The 22055-nt window shown below is 40.6% G+C and overlaps 1 protein-coding gene across 1 annotated transcript in view; it reads left to right on the top strand.

The window, feature by feature from the left end:
• The window catches only part of grid2 (glutamate receptor, ionotropic, delta 2), a 548960-nt gene that overhangs the window by 514307 nt on the left and 12598 nt on the right, over nucleotides 1–22055 (top strand). The window lies entirely within an intron of this gene.

A 22055-nucleotide genomic window follows, 5' to 3' on the forward strand; every position in this document is an offset into this window, starting at 1 on the left:
TCAGCAAAGGTGCAGTGCAGACGTAGCCAAGCTGTTTCTGGTTGTGTATCTTGTTACTGTAGCACAAAGCTGAGACTCTGTTGCTTCTCACTGCTGAGTACAGTAACTGAATTTGTTCATTTTTTTCATTATACATCTAGTTTCTTACAGTGACCAGGAATCTTGGTAGTGTCTTGAAATGCAACACAAAGTCATACATCTACACGCTGAGAGGCCTCATTTGTTTTTTGCATTAATCTTTATTGCTGTGCAGTGATGTCACATGAGGTGAAGTGTCTGTGAAAGCCATGAGCGTATTGGTTGCATCTTAATCCTGTGGGTTTATGAGTTATGAGTTTTTTGGTCTATTTGTGGATTTGGATTTGTGTGTGCTGTAAGTGAGTGGAACATCTTGTGTGTGTGGGCCTAACTTTGCAAGCTTCACAGAGTTTGAATGGGTAGGCCTGTCTGTCTGCTCCATATCTGGTGAAGCGTTACACTTCTGAATATTGCCTATCATCACTTCTATTAAAATAAACAAGGAATTAATTGACAGGCTATGGAGGCAGTGTCACACTCTTGGGAAGTCAGTTTTAAACCGTTAACTCACACTGGTCCCCATGCTTCAAACGAAAAACCAGAGAGAAATCGTCAGGAGAAAAAAAATTACAGAGGCATAATTATTTTGTTTTTCTTTGCAGTGAGTTTTAGATTTTACGTTGTGCTATTCTCTAATATACTGACAAAGCACAAAGTCTGGGTTTAACAGGAATCATATGAGCAGTCAGTGTCTTGGCACCATGGAAAGAAAGGTTTCATTATGTTTAGTCATTGCTGAAGGCCAGGTCATAACAAATCTGGAGGCTTGACACATCTTTTGGTTGGATTTGTGTTGACTGGGAAATCCAACGGTATTTGAGAGGGATACATTGTGTACATTCCCTTGTTCATTTGTTCAATTGCTTATTAACACAATTATCTAATCAGCCAACCAGATGGCAGCAACTTGTTGCATTTAGGCATGCAGTCATGGTTAAGATGGCCTGCTGAAGTTCAAACTAAGCATCAGAATGAAGAAGAAAGGTGATTTAAGTGTTCGTTGTTGGATCCAGAGGGGCTGAATATTTCATAAACTGTTGATCTGCTGCATTTTTTTCACACAACCATCTCTAGAGAATGGCCTAGAAAAGAGAAAATTTACAGTGAGCAGGAGTTCTCTGGGCAAAAATGCCCTATTGTTGCCAAAGGTCAGAGGAGAGGCTTGCTAGGAACGCTAAAGTAACTCAAATAATTGCTTCTTACAACCAAGCTATGCAGAAGAGCGTCTTTGAATTGACCTGACAACCCGTCAGATCTTGAAGGAGCAGGTTCCATAAATTTTGATAACAGAATATTGGAAAAACATAGCCTGGTCTAATGGGTCTTGATTGCTGTTGCAACTTTTGTTGGGTTGGTAGGGTCTGAATTTGGAATAAACCACATGAATGCATGTGGGGGATATTGGCTTGGCATGTCACAAAACTCAGATGATCTCAAATTCGTGCTTGAACATGGCAGTGAGTTCACTGTATTCAAATGGCCTCCACAGTCACTGGATCTCAATCCAATAGAGCACCTTTGGGATGTGTTGGAACAGGAGATTCACATTCTGGATGTGTAGCTGAAAATTCTGCTGCACCTGTGTGATGCTCTCATGTCAGTATGACCCAAAATCTCTGGGGAATGTCCAGCGCCTTGTTGAATATATGCCATGAAGAATTAAGTCAGCTCTGAAGGCAAAAGGAGGTTCAACTCAGGAATAGCAAGATATACCTTAAAAGGTGCCCAGTGAGTGTATTTTCCCCACTTCAATAAATAATAATAAACTGTAGATTACATCTTTTGTTCATAGTTAAGTCTAGCCTAGTCTTGCTTATGTAAATGTGTAGCAGAAGGGGATTTTTTTTGGTCAGTAGCACAAACTGATGAGGTTGTTTATCAAGCAGTCAATCACATTCTCTGTAGGCAGCAGCAGTGCAGAGTGGAGTGATGGAATCTATCCAAAATACTGAGGAGAAATGTTGTGGAACTAGTATACAAGCTTGAGTGTTTATTAAGCGTACCAAATGGCACATGCTGCGTTGTCTACAGAAATGAGATGGGCATGATTTTATTCATATCAGTGCATCGCTATACTGGTATGAATCTCATCTACTAAAAGGGATTTCAAAGGCAGTAACACAGTGTATGGGTAGACAACGCTCAAGCTGGCCAAAAACAACTAGAGCCAGTGGGAGGAATTATATAACCAGCCAACATCTGTTAAGCCTGCAAAACCTTCTCTGATTCAAGTACAAGCACATGTGTCTGAGACCACTGTGTCATTTTTCCCTCTCTTTTTGCATCTTTTTTGAGATTTCATTTCTTGACATGACATGACAGAACAAATATAATAGCTATAGCTGCAGGCTTTTCTGCCTTTGTGTTAGAAAAACACATTTTGTATTAGGATCTCTGTGAAGCTTTTTGATTCTATCCCTATGTAAGTTGCTTTTCGTGGCTTTGGCTAATTCTGCCTAAAGCTGGTTCTCATGTCTTCCTGGTAGGCTGTTCTTGCTTTCAAATCGGTCGTAATGAAATACTTAGAAACATGTCTCAGAAGGATCAGTTTTAAAGCACTCCACCTATGTACACTCTAGATTCATTTGCATATATTATCCCCATAACCTGATACTCGTTTGAAAGCATAACATGCGTTAAATAGGCATCAGTGTGTAGTAACTTTTACTAGTGAGAGTTTCATGTTAATGCATTGTCCTATGTTAGAAAGTCCTAAAAAATACTACTAATACAAACACCATTAAGATAAGCAAGATGATTAAAATATAGCAATGATGAATAAAGATGTCATTGATTGGCTGGTCTAACTGGGGAGAGCTTTAACCACTTCTGAGGAGTATTTACTTTACTTTGTATTTACTGTGTGTATCAGTGTGCGTCTTCTGCATACTTGAGGAGTGTTTGCTATCTGCATGCCCCTGGAGATAATATGAGAGATGAAAAAGAATTTATTTACTTCGACACTTTGAGGAGAAAGAGAAAAAGGCAGACTGCTACAGCTTCATCAGTTTAAACCATTTAGTTTGTAATGAGAAAACCATCGGCAGAGTTCAAGTGCAGCACCAGCGCATGCCTGCTTCTGTTTGTGTGACTGTGCGGATCTAAAAGTTTTTGGCGGCACAGTAGAACAAATAGAGTGCAAATGTGTACATGCTTGAGTATGTGTGATGCTCTGTGATTGCTGGAGACAGCCTGCAGATTTACCAGTCAAAAAAAAAAAACCAGTGCCGTAAAGGAGTAGTCCTCTAATTTAAACCGACAGCTTCTGACAAGTTGCTTTGAAGTGCTGAAGGGCCAAGAACTTCAAAAAAAAACCTTCTCCCTGGCAAATATTATTTTTGTCTCTGTTTGTCTGAAGGCAGTGATGTGAAGATTTAATCCATAGCTGATGGACATCTTGAGGGTGTTGGTGCCCAGATAGATAGACAGATAGATAGATTCCTGGGAAATGTTAGGAGGAACACTTCAGAGAAAATCAACTACACGACCAATATTATATCAAATTTTGTCTTTCATTATTATCTTTCTCAATTTAAGCACATTTGAGGTGAGCAAGGAGAGCCACATCTACCGTATGAGTTTGGCTTTGGTCACAAAGATACATTTATATAGTTGTTTTATTACCTGTCTGCAGGCAACTGTTCATCAGTGGCCTGAGGGCTAATCATTAACTGCTTCAAAAATAGAGCCATGGTGGGCTGTATATCTGTAGGGACCTTGGCAGTGCATGTTGTATGGTACATTTGAGGGGTGAAATGGCGTATACACCTGCAACAAATCACTGCTACAAACAGATAAATCACACCTCAGAGGCTGTGGCTTGGATTGCTGTGGTGAGCACCCGAGCCTGGCTTCACTCTGGAGAAATTACATTATCTTCTTAGACTGTGTCATGTAATTTCTTGGCATGGTTTATATGAAAGCAGGGATTAGAACTTTTGGAGGTCCTGAGTTGGCCGTTTATTATTTTATTATTTTATAATTTCATATATATTTATTTTTATCTTGAAAGGAATCATGTGTTTCTCCACAAAATAACTTGGCAAAAGTAGGAAACCTACCGTGAGGGCTTGGTTAGGGTTCAGTATTGTGTTATCAAATGTAGATTTGTTTGGAGTAGCTTGCCATGATGCCACTTTATTCAGAAGTGATTATTATTACTCTTATTTAATTATTTTATTTCATTTTGGTATCTTAACACCATGGCTAAAGTCTTTATTCAGCCTTTAATCCAGCAATGTGTGCATATATTCTTTGTTGCTGTTAATTTCATTTCCAGATGAAAAATCAAAGTCAGCAATAGTAAGTGTTGTGTTGAGAAGTGGAAGTAGTCTTTGACTAAAAGTTATTTTAAATGATGTTAAAGCGCATCGAGTCCCAGTAAATACAAGGTAAACTATATATGGCACATAAACAGTTCGTTGTGATGCTTTCAGCATTCTGGCAAGCTTTTATATCCCCAGCTCTCATGACAATAAAATTGTCAGCAATAGTTAAAAAACTCTTGATGAACTGACTTCTGAAAGTTTGGTTATTGCAAACCTTGAAGGGAAATTTAATGAATTGTATAGTGTTTTTTTTTTCTTTGGGAATGTATATGATAGTGATAAAGTAAATTACACCAGTGAAGGGCACATATAAACGTTTTTTAAAGCTGCCTTTGCTCATGTAAATCTTACATTTTAGTCCCAGCAGAGGGGTTGTAAACAGAACCTGCAGAAGAGAGATGAAGGTATATTGCCTTGTCCTGTCCTGTCAGAGGTGTCTCATGCATTTAAAAAGAAAAATCTACTATATCTACTGGTGAAAGACGTTTTTACTATCTAGTGGCTAACACAGATGAAATACTGAAATACATTTAATGAAAGTCTATGTAATTGTCCTTTCACCTGACCAATAAAAATTCAAATATAATCTGAACATTGAAAATAAAAAGGAGGTCAGGTCTAATTGAAGAGGTTTGCCTGTGCTTGTGAGTCACACTTACACAATTGTATAAAACTCGCAATGAGAAGGAACACACAATTATACTGACTGAACAATTAGCATGGAAAATCGAACCAGTAAGTCAAATCAGTGACAGAAAAGTAATAGTAGTTTCATAGTCATTTAATAATCGGCAGTGTGTCATACTGTATCAGCAATGTGACTCAAGCTTTACAAGTGACCATTTCTGCTTTCTTTGGCTTTCACTCATTATGAATGTTTTAACTTTGAGACAAAACAGGGTGAACTCATGCTCTAGGATTTGTTAAATTAGAAAAAAAAAAATCTTTTTATTAATTAAATAAGCATCAAATGACTATAATGGAAAATTACTGATCTGTATTTTTTGGGGTTGGGTTGCTCATTTTACTATTATATAGTTCAATTCTACATGCTACACTTTCAAAAACATGTTTTTCCAATAGCTCTCTTGTGACCTTACAGCCCCTACGTGCACTGAGTGGTGAGTTGTATTCTGAATTTTCTGCAGCAATCAACAAATAATTAGATGATGAAGTATCAGTTTTCTCCTGTGCACCAACTCCCAGACTAGCCTCATCCCCCATTTGGAAACTTTGGACCCAGCTGCTTTGCTTGCCTTTGTGATTTCTCCATCAGACTGCCCCTGCAGGTGAAGATGTCTGCAGTTGATGATAATGGCTGATGATAATCTCGTACAGGAGGCAGAGGAGGTATTCTTTGACATTCTACTGTAGAGTCGGATCCAAATAACAAGCCAGACTCATTGGCTTTTTCTCAGTTCTCTTTTGGGACCCTTCGAGCCTAGTAATGAAGAATCTTGAGTTCCTCTTTAAGATGATATATGTGTCGCTCGTCCCACTATCCTGCCACAAGTTGTTCATAACAGTGAAGCAGAACAGTGATTTTCCAAAGGACGTTGGTTTTCTACTGTTATTTTTGGAAAAGCGTAACCTAGCTTAGGTGCTACATCCCAGGGAAGCCTTTTCAGAAATTTAAGCCGGATGCTGCTCAAGATGTTGCAGGGCAAACGTGGCGAGGTTATCCTCGCCTTGTCTGCCATAGCAATTTAGCCCATCGCTCTTTCCCCAGAGATAGCCACGGACATCAGGAAGCACGGCTTCAGCCTCTTTGCAATAATGACAAAGTGGACGATGAGCATCAACAGCATACTTTTGTGTTTTAGCTTTCTCCAGAAGTCAGATGGAGGATGCTGGATGGCCCCTTATCCCCCAAGTGAGGCGTTTAGACCACTCCTTGACAGAGCCATGGCTCGTTTACACTAAACAATCAAGGAACCAAAACGATAGAAGACCTTCACCGTCACAACATCAAAATCGCAGAGATGCTCACCTCAAGAGGAAGTTTGCTCCAACCATTACTAACCCTGGGTCTCCATGTTTCAGTACACTTGGTCCCGCAGCCCACCCACAATTGTTTCTTCCATTGCACACAGGTGGCACTACTGTGTAGGGAAGGGATCAGATGCTGGTTTATCAGGACCACCAAGATGCAGTTCTGACAGACTTACTTGTGCAACATTGTTGAATTCTGGGCTTCCCCTTAAAACCAAAGCGCTCTTCTTTTCACCAAACTGAGCATTTATCTACATAAGAACTAAACCACCTTGACAACAAAGTTGTCCCCAGTGAAACTGAAAGTGCTAAACTCTCTAATATCACTTGTTGCACCCCACAGAGTGGCGCATGTGCTACCTGTTGTACGTCTGCTGGATTTGGTGCCTGAAAGTGTTGTGGTTGTCCCCTTGGGAGCCCTCCACATCAGGTAAATTCAGGACAATTTAGCTGCCTGCCCCTCAACGAAATACAGTACCAAAAATCCATATTTAATATTCCTCTCCCACTGCAGCCAGTTTGTCATACATAAAAATCCCACATGTTCTCTCTGCAGGGGAGCTCCTTTGGGACAACTGTGTCAGACATACCAGAATGCAAAGATGCATTTCTCTCTACCTAGAGATGAATATACCAATCTTAAGTCGCTGGTGGGAAGTGAAGAAACCTTTGTCTCCTCGCATAATTTTCACTGAACTGCACTTACTTCCCCATTCATTCTGGTGGCACCAGAACAAACAAGCATAGTATAGCTGTTAGTGGGGGAGCTGTGGCAGTTGTCTTGTTACAAAGACATATGAAAGACATATGGTAACCCAATGGACAGGAGTTTTGATAGAGATTCCTGTTTAAGCTGGGGTTCCTATCTGAACTCTGTGAAGGGATCTCAGAGGTCATTCGTGGTGGCTTACTGTTAGCATGTACAAGTGAGTAGGCAATGAGTCAGCATCTCATTTGAGGCGCCACGGGCTCCTCTTTTCAAGTTTACAAAAAACCTTGCATAGTTAGCATGCCTCATCTCCCTTTTGAAACCTGCTGCATACATAATGTACGACTTGAAGCACACTATTTTCCTCGGCTGAACTTCATTAAATACTCTTGCATAATTCGGACTCTGCAGAGTTCATTCTGCAGGAGTTGACCTGGTCACACAATATTTCCTTCACAGGCCTTTCCCTGCTTAATAGAACCCAATATCCAAGGAGCAAGATCTTCTACTACAGCCTTCTACTAAAGCCTGTCATGCAGGAAAATGGTGCACTTTCCAGCAGTGGTGCATGGACAGAAGCTCAGACCTCATGTTGTGTCCCCTATCCCCTGTGGTGACCCATCTCCACATGCTTAAGAGCATAAACAGGTTTTTCATTATATTTTGCACATGGCTAACATCAAACAGATGTAACTGTTTATCCAACACAAAGTACACTCATGAGGTATGTCTCGCTGACTGTGTGAAGCTATCAGACAAGCCTACAGCAGCAGGAACAGAGCCTCCATAGGGCATCTGTGCTCACTTTGCGAGCACCTTATCTCATTCACATCCCTCCTCAGTGGGATGGAGTTGTCGAACAGCTGCACAGCGGCATCTTGGGTCTCTCACATTCCCATTCATCTGTTTCCATCTGCACAATATATGTTAGTTTTCCCTGACTAACTCATTTTTATGCATACTTGACAGCTCGTAATATGTTGTCAAATCTCACCCTTTTTATGCACGTGCCAAGAGGTGTTCCTCTAATCCCATCATGGATTAGTGAACTGCGCAGTGTGTAATGCCCCACTCTCCCCTGCTGTTGCAGGTGTGTTGTGGCAAAGGAGTCTAATTTTCACTCTTTTTCTTTCCACACATGGACTGACATAGTAAATTATCATGAAAAAAAACAAACCCAACCTTATTTCAATACCTTATTGTAGCGTATTGTTTTGTGTGTGTGTTATCCACTAGGAAACACTGGTGTCGTGGTGGGATGTTGACCACATGCCTTATCCTAATAACGACAGCTCTTAGAGGAATTAGCATGTGCATAATACTTACTTACAGCAAGCCCAGATTCTGTGATGACAGACCAACTCATTAGGCTGTAAGCTGTGTTTGTTCCCCCTGTGTCAGAAAGAAAACGCTGACTTACAGAACACAAGGACATGAAAGAAAGTCTTGAAGGTTGGACAGGCACAGAGGGATAAACACAATAGCTCCAACTTTTAGCAGCTTATGCTTATACACACAGAATCTATGGTTACAGTGTGTAACCAACTGTACTGTATTACTCTGTATTAAAAGAATAATCTAAGGCCTGTGGGTCAAGTCCTTTTCCAAAGAAAACTTTCACCTAGATTCTTAGTGAGAAAATTGTATTTTAGCTTTACTTGCTGGTTTGATTTTTGGGGCCCCGTTAAGTATTGACGTTTTTATCTGAGTCTCTTTTTCATGCTCTCTCCCTCATCTTTCTCTTTCATATTGATTAGTTCATTTCAAAAGCAATTTCAATTGCAAACAGCACAAGTTTCAAATGCACCAGCAGCTGTCATGCATTCACTCGATGAATACCCTCCAAATAGTGTATAATCAGTTTTTAAAGTTCAGATTTTAAACAACAGAAATTATTTTATTTTGAGAACTGTGCCTTTGATCTTTTTGGTGTCTTTGTAGTAGCATAATACCTTGAGCGACAAGCGTGATTAGGCTTGATCAAGGCTTCTGCCAAAGAAACCAAAAGCTACATGCTGGTTATTTGATTCACTGCATCGCTCTTTCTGTTGTACTCACTAAGCTCCAGTAAAGCTGGAGGCTCTAAAGCCCTTAGTTTTCACTGCATGGAAATCACACCCAAAAAAAGTCTTTTCTAAAGAAACCCTTGTTTGTCTTTGAAATTTATGTGTTTGTATGTGTTTATGACACATTGTGATTTAATGTCAGGTGACAGTCTAAGCCCAAGTCTAAGTTGTCTAAGCTCTCTCAGTCTGTAACTGTCACTCTTTGTCATTTCTCAGTCAAACTCAGCCCATGCATTCATTTAATCTTTGCAAATCATTCATCAATTAACGATGAAGGTCTTTTTTCTTACCCTGTTTCTTTCTCGATATGTTAATGACAGTTAATGGCTGTTTTACTTCTGTGCGTTGTTTATCATAGTTCAGCTCGATAATCTGTTTCACTTCGTGAACACAACTGTGGCTTAATGGTCCTTAATTGAAAATTTTGTTGACAGTGTGTATGAATGTGTATTGAACCCTGAGGGTGCTAATTGGTATAATTAAGCTTAGCAAACTTTACTTGAGGGACCAGAGACCCAAGGGTGAATAACCTCCCTCACTCCAGTCCTCGGGATTCATTGTAGAAGCGATATCTGTGTTGACATGGGGCCTTATATTGTGATTATGAGGCCAAAACAGAAACAAAATGCTTCATATGAACGACTCAGTCAAATAAAATAAACAAAGATGGAAATTTGAAATGTTTCAATGGAGTAGTTCCACTGAATAATTATATTGTGTAAACAACTGAGCCTCGTTGCTTTCAGGCTGCTCCCTGTACGTGCCCTCCAACCTGCGTTCCTTCCTCCATAAATGTGGACATATTCTTCTCCAAATGATAAAGCACGTGCCACTGAGATAGAGTAGCTGTTGAAGAAGATAAATGCATAAAGTATTGATCCCTTTTGTGCACGTCACATTGATTGGACTAAGTGTGAGCAGCTGATGCGAAAGCTTCGATCGTAATGAAAAAACGTTTCCTTGCAACTGAAGCCACTGTTAACTGCCGGAGCAATCAGAGCAGCTTGATGATTATCACTGGTGGCTCGCAGTAGGATAGTCTCGTACTTTAACATCATCCTGTTTCTTTCCCTGCAGAGTTCCCATGTTATGGCGTGTTGCCATGCTCTGTGTGTTTTCCCAGCCTCTCAAAGATGACACAGTGATCTTAAACGTGAGGCAGAGCAGTGTGCCATCTCTGCTGCTAGAATGAGGCAGTTAAAATGCTTGATCTATGCCTAGCAAGGTCACTGGTGAGACTTCTGGGTTTCTTCTTTTTATAGTTGACATGAAGAATCTAGCTCTGTAGCAAATCTATGCACCAACAGTGCTGAACTAATATTTCTTCTATCTGAGATGACCAGTACTCTGTGGCTGAATAAACAGACTACCTAGAAGTTGCGGTATTGATGTGTGCTGGTGGGTCAGTCTTAGCTTCTCACAGCTGTTCTTTGCTAAAACACAAGTGTGCAGTCCAGGTGCAGGTGCACTTCGTTGATTGGTTTAAGCCGCCGAGTCTCTCTGGCGCTCTGTCTTGGCCCTGCTCACAAAAGTGAGATTTTTACAACTCAACAAGGTGAATGTGACACATCAGTTTGAAGCTGACTTTTTTTACCTCCTTGTGATATATTCTGACAATTTTGGCTTGTTTTTCTAAGGCAGGTCACAGAGAAACACGATGTGATGCAGCGAGAGTGATCCAATGTTTTATTGATTCCCCTACACACCTTCCACACACAGGTCAAAATAAACAGCTTCAGTAGGCCTTTACCTGTGGTGATTCAGCATTTAAGAATACTTGGGTGGGTTGTTTGCTGCATCTTTGAGTTAAGCTCTCAAGTTGAAGGCTGACATCCCTAATCAGTGTGTGAATCTCACCTACCCGAAGTAACTGAAATATAGACAGTTAAGGTTTCATCTTAATGGAGTCTGCATGGTTTCTAACCATGTCCAAACACATGATTGTTGGGTTAATTCTGAATTGTCTGTAGGTGTAAATACAAGAATGAATGGTCTGCTGACCCAGTGATGGACCTGTCCAGGGTGAATTCCTAATTTGGATGAATAGACTTAAGTTTTGTTTGGTTAAATTCAGTCACCCAAACTCTTTAGGTTTATAAAAATATCAGGATTTTGGTTAAAATACACACATTATGAAGTGAAAGGTAGAAAGCTATGTACTAATTCACGTCTGCAAGAGGTAGCATATCTGTAAAGCAGAATACTTTCTGTTTATCTGTGATCAGAATGGATGACAATGCACCTTCTGCCCTACTAGTAGGTCCACAAGGGCGCCTACGGGAATAATTAAAACTGAGATCGAACATCTAATGGGCTGATGGCAATTCAAGCTAGTGTTGTGATTTAGTGCACACCTTTCACATCTTTTCTAAGACAAGCCAAAACATTTAAGGCAACATTTCTTACCCCGCGCTCATCAAAACTACAGAGAAACTACTTTTCGTCTTTATTATATGGACATTATTCTCAATCGTGTATTCTTATGGGTCTAACACGAGTGCGGCGGCTAGGGGCCCGCTGATGCTGCCAGCTTTGTGTTAAGCTAGTAAGTGAGCTGTCAAACCAATGTTGTTCTCATTTAAGGAGCTGACAGTCAGCAGTCGTCTGTGAGCCACAAACTCATTTTAGAATAACACCTCTGTCTCTCATCTCCCTCCACTACCCCTTCTCCGCTCATTTCATTCCACACTCTTCCTCTGTTCACTCATCATTGTCTTTTCTTCTCTCTTTACCCTTCTTGGCTACCTTCTTACTATTCTGTCTCCTCTACTTTCCTACCTGTGCTCCCCCTTTACCTCCATTGTATGATTCTGTTGTCAGTCATCCATTCAGCCAGAACACACTGCCAGGGTTTTTGCACCCCTCTCATTTTCTCTCACTTGGGTTTCTTCCCCCCTATCTTCAAATTCTTTTTTTTTTCCACTTCTCACTTCACTACGACTTCTACCTTTCATTGTCTCCAACTTAAAATTGTGTTTGCTACAGAGGTGACAGGAGATGAATGTTCATAGAACTACTGCAGACATGTTTCACCGCTCCACAGATGTTAGTGTGCTCCAAAATGATGCACTCTGCCTTTACCCCTCTTACAGAAACAGTTAAGTCTATGTAGCAAGCTCTGAAATTCACTGAAGTGTTTCACATTATTCTTGATCATCTAACTCTCACTGCTCTGCATTTTAACTGGCTACAGCTGCAGTAAAATCTGCTACTAGGAATGTAAATCTTGGGCCACCGCCTGCATTTATAGGCTCCTTATGGATGGGCCTGGGGAAGACTGCAGAATCAACACAATATATGAAGTTATAGCGCATTTAAAGGGCAGTAAGTGAGATTTTTATCATCCCATTGCAGAAAATAGCCCTAATATATCTAGACGGGGTTGAAAGCTAAGTTGATCAATACCAGTGACTCAACCATCAGTTTGCCAGGTGCTGAGATAACAGGCTTTCAAAACTCACTTTGTAGCCTGTAGTCTCTGTTTGGAACAGCCTCGCCATCCATTTGAGTTCGAAAGACAGTCCCCATACCCCAGCAGTGGTGCAGCAGCACAGTGTGACATCTCTGAACAGTCCATTTTCACCACACTAGGGATCTAATTTCTAACATTAGGGGCAGCCTATTAAACCAGTTACAAATAGACAATGCTGTCAGATTAACTTGTAAAAGCTCTCTTTTCAGGTAATTTAACTTTAAATGTGATATATTTTGGACATATTCAAACTCTGACTGGGTTTTTGACTAAATCAAGCACAAGGAAATTACTTTTAAGTCCATTAAAGTTAATATGCAGGGTTTTTTAGTTTTTTATGACAGTTCTTTAGCCTAACTCGCGCTATTACCACCTGGAAAAACATCTTCAAATCTGTCCAAATGAGTTACAGCAACGGAAATGTCAGGCCAAATTAAATAGCCTAGGGCTCTATGGACGGCAAACACTTGAGAGAATTTTGGAATATCATGAGCCAAAATCCCCAGGCCTGAATGAAGTCTCAAAACTCTAAAATAGAGATTAAATTATAGTCTCGTAGTAGTAAAAGACAGCCTCTTTACACTGTACCATGTTTGGTGACCTTATGAAAATGGAAAACGTTTCCTTTAACAGACACAGCTTAGTCACGGTGCAGGTCCCTTCGGGTGGGAAAGGGAGATTAAATGTGTAAAACAGTGTTTGTGCATATGGTGGCTTGTTTGTACTAAAGGTCTGCGCCTGACTATAACCCTCGTTTAGGGTCAGTTTTGCATCTGAAAGGTGGCGACGGGTGTTTTTTATGTCTATGTTTTCCCTTTCAGAGTGAAAAAGTTTGGAAAGGGAATATTTAAATAAATCACAGAAACATGGAATTTACTGTAAATTGTGCTTCGCAAATGCCAGAAAAAAATCCTGCCACATTTTGCATCTGGAATAGTTTTGATAGTTACAGGTAGAAGTTTTCTTTTATTTGGAATGAGAGGGGGAAATGTTGTCAGTGTATAATTGGCATGGCTGGATGGTTCAGAGCTTAGAGCACAGTGCCAAAACTTTGGCTCTGCCCTGTAACTCTTCACTGAGTCGTCACCCTGGATGTTTGGAGCACAGTCCTGAAAAGTAGTCCTGGTATTTTGATGGGACAGATGTTTAACTGAGCTCAACATGTAACGTCGGAGAGTGGGGGAGAATCCCAGTACTCTTTATTTTGCAGGCAGTCGCACAGAGAGACCTTCATGTTTTATTTTTATTTTATTTTTTCTGTTTAATTCTCTCTTTTACTTCAGGGTTACATGTTGTAATAGCTTATAATATATAGCACAGCCCTCCTCTGGATGAATTCTGTGCTCCACATGAGTCTCAGTCTTCAGCAACACATACAGTCCTTTGCTATTTCTATCACAGGTGCTTGCCCTTATATAAAAAAAAACATATTGATTCTCCTTCAGCTGCCTCTCACCGAACTGAACTGCCACACTGTTATCAGAGAATAGCCCGTATGTAAAACCTGCTTTTCCACCGTGTTAGTTTTGTTTGCATCTTAATACACCCCTCGCCCAGCCTGCTTGTTCATGACCCGCTAATTTGCAGTGCTCTCGGTATGAAGCTGGTCATTACTGTTAGCAGAAGTTTTCCACTCCCATCAGAGGTATTTTTGCATTTGCAGTGTGACGCTAAAATCTGGGTCTGCACATCTACACCTGAGAAGACAGACATTAAGAAAATGCATCCTCAAACTGTACCCACCAAACTTGTAATCAGAATAAAAAGTTCAGATTTATCCTCACAAAGACAGAATCACAAAACCGCCCAGGAGTGTTTCTTCGTAACAAAAAGAAGATTTGCAAATGCCTGTGCCCTTTGTGGCTGTCTTTCTCTCCTTCTTTTTAAGTATGTGCCCACATTAAACGTGTTGCTGAACGCTTTTCTTCTTGTACTGTTCCACACTCTAGCTCTCTTCTTGTGTGTGATCTCGTTATATTTCTGCCTTGATTGTGTGTTGTCGTTTGACAGAATTCTCAGGCTTTTCTCAACTTAAACATTTTTCTTTTCGCCCCCCTTTTCTTTATTCTTGTCTTCTGCCCCTTGGTCCTTTATCCAAATCACTATGGTGTTCCTTCTTTTTTTCAGTTTGAGTCAACTAATAATGTGTGATCATCCCAGCATCAAGGCTGCTGCCATAGAGTTGCCATGGCAACACCTAGTCCACACACAGTAATGGCCACTGCAGAGAGAACAGGGAGCCAGTGACAGAGCGCGCACATACTTGTACCCACACACACACACACACACACACACACACACACATAGAAGCAAACAGTTGCCCCCATCACATGGAGCAAACCCTTGCTCATTTGCTTTAACAACCAGTGGGAGTGTTAAAGCCATTATAGATCTCCCCAGTCAAAGTCAACGATCTTAAAGCAAGGTGATAACTCATTACACACACGGTGTTAATGCGCACTTACAGCACACCAGCTGTTTCGCAGATACACTCAGAGACGCCCCATAAACACATACCATGTGTAAATATACACTGTTACTAGGAAAGAAAATATATGTGTATATATCTACACATCCAGAACTTATGGCGTACAATATATGCCATATATTTTACCTGACAGTGAAGCATTTAATTGGATGCTAACATGTAGTTGACATTAATATGGAAGCCCCACCATTATATACTGCTAGACCTGACACTAATAACGGTACTCTATGTCCTTAGATTTAAATGATGTATAGTAGATGCTATTCTGGGTGATTAAAGTGATCTATTTCCTGATACCTCTGGCTGCAGTGTGGTGAGTGATGAACCCCTGGGGGGGGGGGGGGATGCAACAGACCTTGGAGGAAAGGGGGGGGATGAAAACAAATACACACTGGTATGTTATGCTAAAAGAAATGAGGGGGCAACTGAGCCTTATTATGATCTCCCATCAGACTCAGTGTGATACAGCAGGTATTTCATGAGGATGTGCATGCTGTGACACACACAGTTTAATACTTTAATTAACTGCTCACAGATCCCTTTAGTTTATTATTGTTTCAAGGCAACTTTGTGAATAGGCCACACTTCCAACTGAGTTGATGTATATTTTGCTCACACTGGCAAATTCCTTTTTATTTATTTATTTTTAAGGAAGATATGTTTCTTTGGTGAGACGGTTAAATTAGAGCGTGAAACAGATGGTGTACTGCGGGAGCCCTTTGACTCAACCCATTTTTTTGTCAGGCAGTCACAGTGGCCTTTCATATTCCCGGTCAGGAACGGGATGGAGATGAATGAAGAACAGTGGTAACTGCTTCTGTTTGCTTAAAAATGAACATCGCCATGCCCACTTTCTCACACATAAGTATGCCTTGCTTTGCGTCTAAATGTGACCACAGCAGTTTGGAGCTGTGTGGTGAAAAGTAAGCATACGAGTTATTAAGTATCTGTGAGTTTGTCATTCCGAACTCACAGATTCTGAAGGCGCTGACACATCATCGGAACAAGAGCTATATTGACAATATTCTATTTACAAATGAAAATGTTAGTCTGACGTCAGCATTTAAAGGGTCCTGGAGTTTGACGAGTAAAGATGTTTTTCATAGTTTGAGTCGCATAACTCAGACAAGGTTGGATAACAAAAAAAAAAAGGCAGCAAGCATCGCAAAATATTATCAGCTTGGTCGTAAATTCTTACCTTTTTCCGCAAGTATTCTGCGATTCAGCGACTGTGCGTGTGTGCCTGTGTGCATTTGTCCAGGATAATTAACCTCAATGAGATAAATGTAAGCTAAATGTAAATGTGGCCAATATGTGTGTGTGTGTGCATGTTCTTGCGAGTGAATGTCAGTGTTAGGGTTTGATTCAAGGGCCTATCAGGGAAGCAGCCTTTGCATAACTCTGATAGGCCAATTAGTGCAGAATGATAGATGATGAGCTCCGCGGAAGACAGGGTCGTAATAAAGGGACGGGAGAAAGCACTCTGTCCTGAATCTTAACTCTGTTCTGCCTCTGTCCTCCTTCAGAGACTCAGAGATACATGTGGTGTAGCCCTAATATTCCTTTACTCCTGGTGTGGGGAGAAAGCTCTTAAGTTATTATTTATTGTTTTGTTTGGCATCCTTCTCGAGGGAAAAGAGGTTGTAATTTGGTGAGTCATTGTATTGATATCTGAAAATCACATTTAACTCAGCTGAGAGGCATTTGACGGAGCTTGTATTTAAGCTCACCTGAGTTTTCGTGTTGGTATTAATACCGAGGTGACGTCAGTCACTGTTCAATGTCCTTTTTCGCTGATAACAAGGTTATTAATTTCCCTCAAATGTCAACAACAAAACTCCTTTTGTAACATTTACTGTCATAGTCACTGTGTTTACAGGTGTTAAAGTAGATGAAACATGGTAGCGCCGCTGCTTATTGCGACTCACATCTCATGACATTTTTGACACATAAGAACAGTCAGCTCATGAGCAGAGATAAGAAGCAGCAACTCTAAACAGAAAGCGTGCCTCTCCTCTCAACAGACATGAAACAATATGAACTCAGACAAGAAATCTTTAGAAGATGGCTGATTTTCAAGCGAGAAATGATGAAATATTTTGACAAAACACGGCCTGCCTTCTTTGATAGGTGGGATCTCTCTTATTCCATCTCATTAGCCTGGTGTGTAATTCGTCTTTCTCTGAAGCCGTCTGTCAGCGCGCGTGCTTGTTTGTGCGCCTCTGTGTGTGTAAAGCATCTGTTGTTGGAGTGGCAGATAAAAAGGGTCAGTACAGTATGAAAGGCGCAACGTTTCTCTTGGGAAAAATGCTTTGCTTTAACTTTTATAAGCTGCGATGCTTTCAACGGCTGAGAACAAAATGGTAAAGATGTTGTTTAAATTTTGAAAACAGAACAACTGCTTGGCATTGAACCTCAAGAGTGTTAATGTGCTTGTCTTTAAAGGAGAGACGTTTGACATTTTTAAAATATTCATTAAAAGGAGATTGAGGAAGTGGATGAATATAAATATCTTCACTGGGTGTCATTTTAAACTCTTATCTCAGTATTATTGTCTATATTACGAGTAAGATCACAGTGTGGGATTAAGCAATAACTTGAAATTTTTTGTGTGACTTTATCAGTTTCTCGCATTGCCGTGGAGGAATTCTGGCCCACTCATCTTTATAACACTGCAGGTATTCATTTATGCACAGCTCTCTTAAGGTCCTGCCACAGCATTTCAATAGAGTTGTGGTCTGGACCTCGGCGCTTCCTTTTTCAGCCATTCTGTTGTAGATCTGCTGCTGTGCTTGAGATTGCTCTCCTGTTGCTTTAGACAGATGGCCTCACATTTGACCCGAGAATCCTTTGGTGCTGCAGAACTCAGTGACTAAAAGGTGTCCAGGTCCTGTGGCTGCAAAACAAGCTCACATTATCACCACTGTGTTCCTGAAGTCTTGTGGTTTCTTCAGATGCAACATTGCAAGTTATTTCTTTTTAGAGAAAATAGGCTTTTTCCTGGTTTCCCTTACATGTCATACTTATTCAGACTTTTTCTAATTGTACTGTCATGAACTTTACCATTTAACATGCTAACTGAGACCTATAGAGTTGCTTTTGTGTTTCTTACAATTTCTCTGTGCATTTCACAGGATGACCTTGGAGTCAATTTGTTAGGAAGGTTGTGGCATTGTGTTAACACACACCTGAATGCTCCAGACAAGCAAACCTCCAAAACTTCTGCTTTTACAGAGGTGGTCACACTTCCTGATGTCCAGTTAATTAAGTTTGTTTCATTATCAGCACCTGGCTGCTTTCCTCTTAATTGCTATAGAAGCAGTAAGGGTGTAGGACTGCATTGAGTCCTGTGAAAGCTTTCTTTTTTCACATGACTGTATGTGTTGGGTGCGGCTGTGTGCAGACAGGAAAAGGACCCAAGGTGCAGACTCCAGAGACAGATGTAAACTCAAAAAAACGTTTTAATGTTAAACTCAAATATAACATAACTGGAAACGATCAAAAAAATAAACTAATACCGGCGGACTGACAGAACACACAGCTTGGTAAACGGTAGATCGCGACACAGACACTAAGAAACACAGGGCTTAAATACACAGAGGGAGCAATCAGGAAATGAGTAACAGGAGGGAAACACAGCTGGGGCAAATCAGGCCTAACGAGACAAGAGGAAGCAAAACCAGACACCTTAACATCAGACATGGACTTTCAAAGTAAAACAGGAAACACATAACACAGACTGAACAAAGACACAGACTCATATGCAGGCACTACAAAGGGAACAGAGACGTGGGAACAGGGCAGACACAAACACTGACTGAACACGGGGATATAGGAACTTAGGATACACATATAGACGCGAACTAGACAAGGGGATGCAGGTGATAGGGGAGACAGAGCAACTAAAGAAGACAGAGACCTAAGCCATAAGACAGAACTTAAAGAAACCAAAAACTAGACAGTATAAATAATATCGTAAACTCAAAAACCCTGGGTCGACGACCCAGGCATCCTAACAGTATGTCCTTCCCACAATCAATAAAACTTTAAAAGCAATGGGCGTAATATGAGTGACAGCATACCGCTGTCAAATTTTCCAAAAATATGATGTAGGTCTTGACACTTTCATAAGGTTCTCATTCATAAAACAATGTTTAACTGCCCAAATGGCTTTGCCTCAGATAATCTGTCCATTAAATAAAAAATATCACAGTGAAAGAGTCCTGACTCGTTGTGGCATTGAGGGATAACTGTCAAGTTCCAGCGCACACAAAAAGCTTTTCGCAGTAAAACCCTCATCTTCATGGAACAAAAGTGAATCCATATCTGAAACCACAACAACAAATATTTAGGAGTGATATGTTGTTGAATAACTGGCTGACTTATTATACCTATAGCTACAGTTAAAAGTGCACAATATCACTCCATTTGTCATTAAATATACATCAATATATAACCCCTATAATCCCCTTTGTGGTTGCATCCAGAAGGGCATCCAGTGTAAAATATGACAAACATGCAGAGCTACCTGCTGTGACGACCCAAGGGAGAATCCAGAAGTAGCCTCCTCTTATTCTTTTTCTCTGTCTTCTCCTATATGACTCCAACTACATCTAGCCTAAACATACCCAACCTGGTAAGTACAAAATACAAGTTTTAAATTTGAAGCAGAAATGTTACTTTCACTCACTTTTTTTTCCCAAAAGAAAATTAATTGGGCACTGCATTGATAACTGGTTGCTGCTCAACTGGACAAATCCAGGCCTGATTACTACCAGCCCTCTTCATTAGTTAATTAGACAATTTTCAGAAGCATGGTGTATGCTAAATGGTCCCACCTGTAGCACACCAACACCAAATAAACAAAAAACAAATAAAAATCCACCAGACACAGGGAAGAAGATGTCTGAAACACATCTTCTGGAATGCTTTCAAAAATATGTCTGAGACTTTTGGACTCCAACGGTGCACAGTGTGAGAGATTATTCAAAAGCTGAGAAAACTTGGAGCAATAGTTAGCCTTCTGAGAAGTGGCCAGCCTTCCTCCAAAAGCGCCACGGTGCCTCATCCAGGAAGTCTAAAAAGATACAAGGAAAACATCCAAGCAAGCACAGGCCTCTCTCACCTCAGTAAATCTCAGTGTTCATGTTTCCACTATCCAACAGACACTGGGCAAAATGACAGAGTGGTGAATTGAACACCACTTCAATCCCAGAAAAAAATGAAGGCTTGTCTGATATGTTTTGGGAGAATTTTCTGAGGTGAAGTACTTAGAAGACAGGAGCCCCTGCTACATATGCTGTACACCACAGACTACACAGAATTTTATACAAATAAAAAGCGCATTATACTTACAGACATACACAGAGGTAGGAGTAACTGCTTCAGGGCCAGGGCAACTCTCCATAATTGAGGGAAACATGAATTTGGCTCTCTGGCAGAAAATCCTCAAGGATAACATCAGATCATTAGTGGGCGAGTTAAAGCTCAAGCGCAAATCAGTTATGCAGCAAGACAATGATCACAAGCATGAGAGCAAGTCCACCTCTGACTGAGTTGGGAATAAAATTAACGCTTGGGGGTGGCTTAAGGTCTAGAATTGAACCCCAGCGAAATGCTGTGGTGTAACCTCAAAAGAGCCTTTCATTTTCACAAACCTGTGCTGCAGAACTATGAGAAGAGTGGGCCCCAAACCCACCAACAATGTCCGACAGTATTCAGCTGCAGTTGTTGCTGTTAAAGGTGCCACAAATGGAACAAAGCCTCCAAGTCAGTTCAGGCAAGACAAGTCGAGCTGTGCTGCATCACAACCACGTAACGTGCCTCACTCTGTTTATGTAATATACCAAGCATATACTCCCAATTTAGCATTTTCTTTAGGCTGTGTGTATTCCCATCCATCCCTGTGACTAGACAATGCCTCTGTCGGCTCTTTCAACCCCTTCTCCACCACAGAATCTGCCTGTAGGCACTTGGAAATAATTTCTCATCAGCCACCAATTTGTATGTCCTCCATGCTTCCTGGCAGTGACGTTGTCACTAAGCTGCAACTATGTTCTCATGCAGAAATGAATAATTTCAAAAGTAAACTGTCTGATTGAACTAGTTATTACTTTCAAGGGCCGATTGGTTTTTCACACTTGCCTTTTGGCATCGATAGATGTAATTATTATAATCTAAAACTCACATTTTGTGTTTACTCAGGTCGCCTTTTTTCTGTTGTATATTTGCTTTTCTGTCCTGATGTTCTGATCCTGTTTAAAGTTGGCATCTGCTGCATCTCTTTCCTGTGTGACCATGTGTGTAATAAACAAAAAATAATAATAAAATAATCAAAACAAGGGCTCGGTTCAACAACCTAATCTTAGGCATGCTAACTTGCAGTTCAGCAGTGCGCCCTGCATGCAACAGTGAAGTGTTTTGGGGCTATTGCTCCTTCAGCAATCAGGAGTCTAACTCAGAAGGGGGCAGGGAGTGGTCAAGCATGAAGCAATTTGGGAGTCCTGTGTTATACAATATCATAGTCTAAAAGTAGTTTAATAACATGTTTGAAAGGAAAAGAAGCAGAGCAGGCTGTGTTACCAAGAAGAAAACAAATGCACGGTTGATATGTGATGAGAGAGTTTTACAACCAGGACGTGACTAGGCCAGTTGTGTCTGTTTACTATAATGGCTATCAATGCAGATCGGTTCGATTTGAGTGACTAATCCGCATCATTACTATCAAAGTCTTATCTAATCATGGCACTAATCTGCGCTGATTTGAGCCGAACAATTGCACAATCAAGTCGACAGTTGACGGACATGATCTCTCATTCGAGTGACTGTCGGTGGATTTGCTGTTCAAATTAGTTTGTTGTTGTCTTATTTTCTTCCTCTCCTCTTCATTTCTCTTCCTTCCTTTTTTTTCACCCCATCAATT

Source organism: Rhamphochromis longiceps, linkage group LG12 (assembly GCF_057381845.1).
Source record: "Rhamphochromis longiceps isolate RC_006_pf linkage group LG12, R_longiceps_female_GT1.1, whole genome shotgun sequence".
Lineage (NCBI taxonomy): Eukaryota > Metazoa > Chordata > Actinopteri > Cichliformes > Cichlidae > Rhamphochromis > Rhamphochromis longiceps.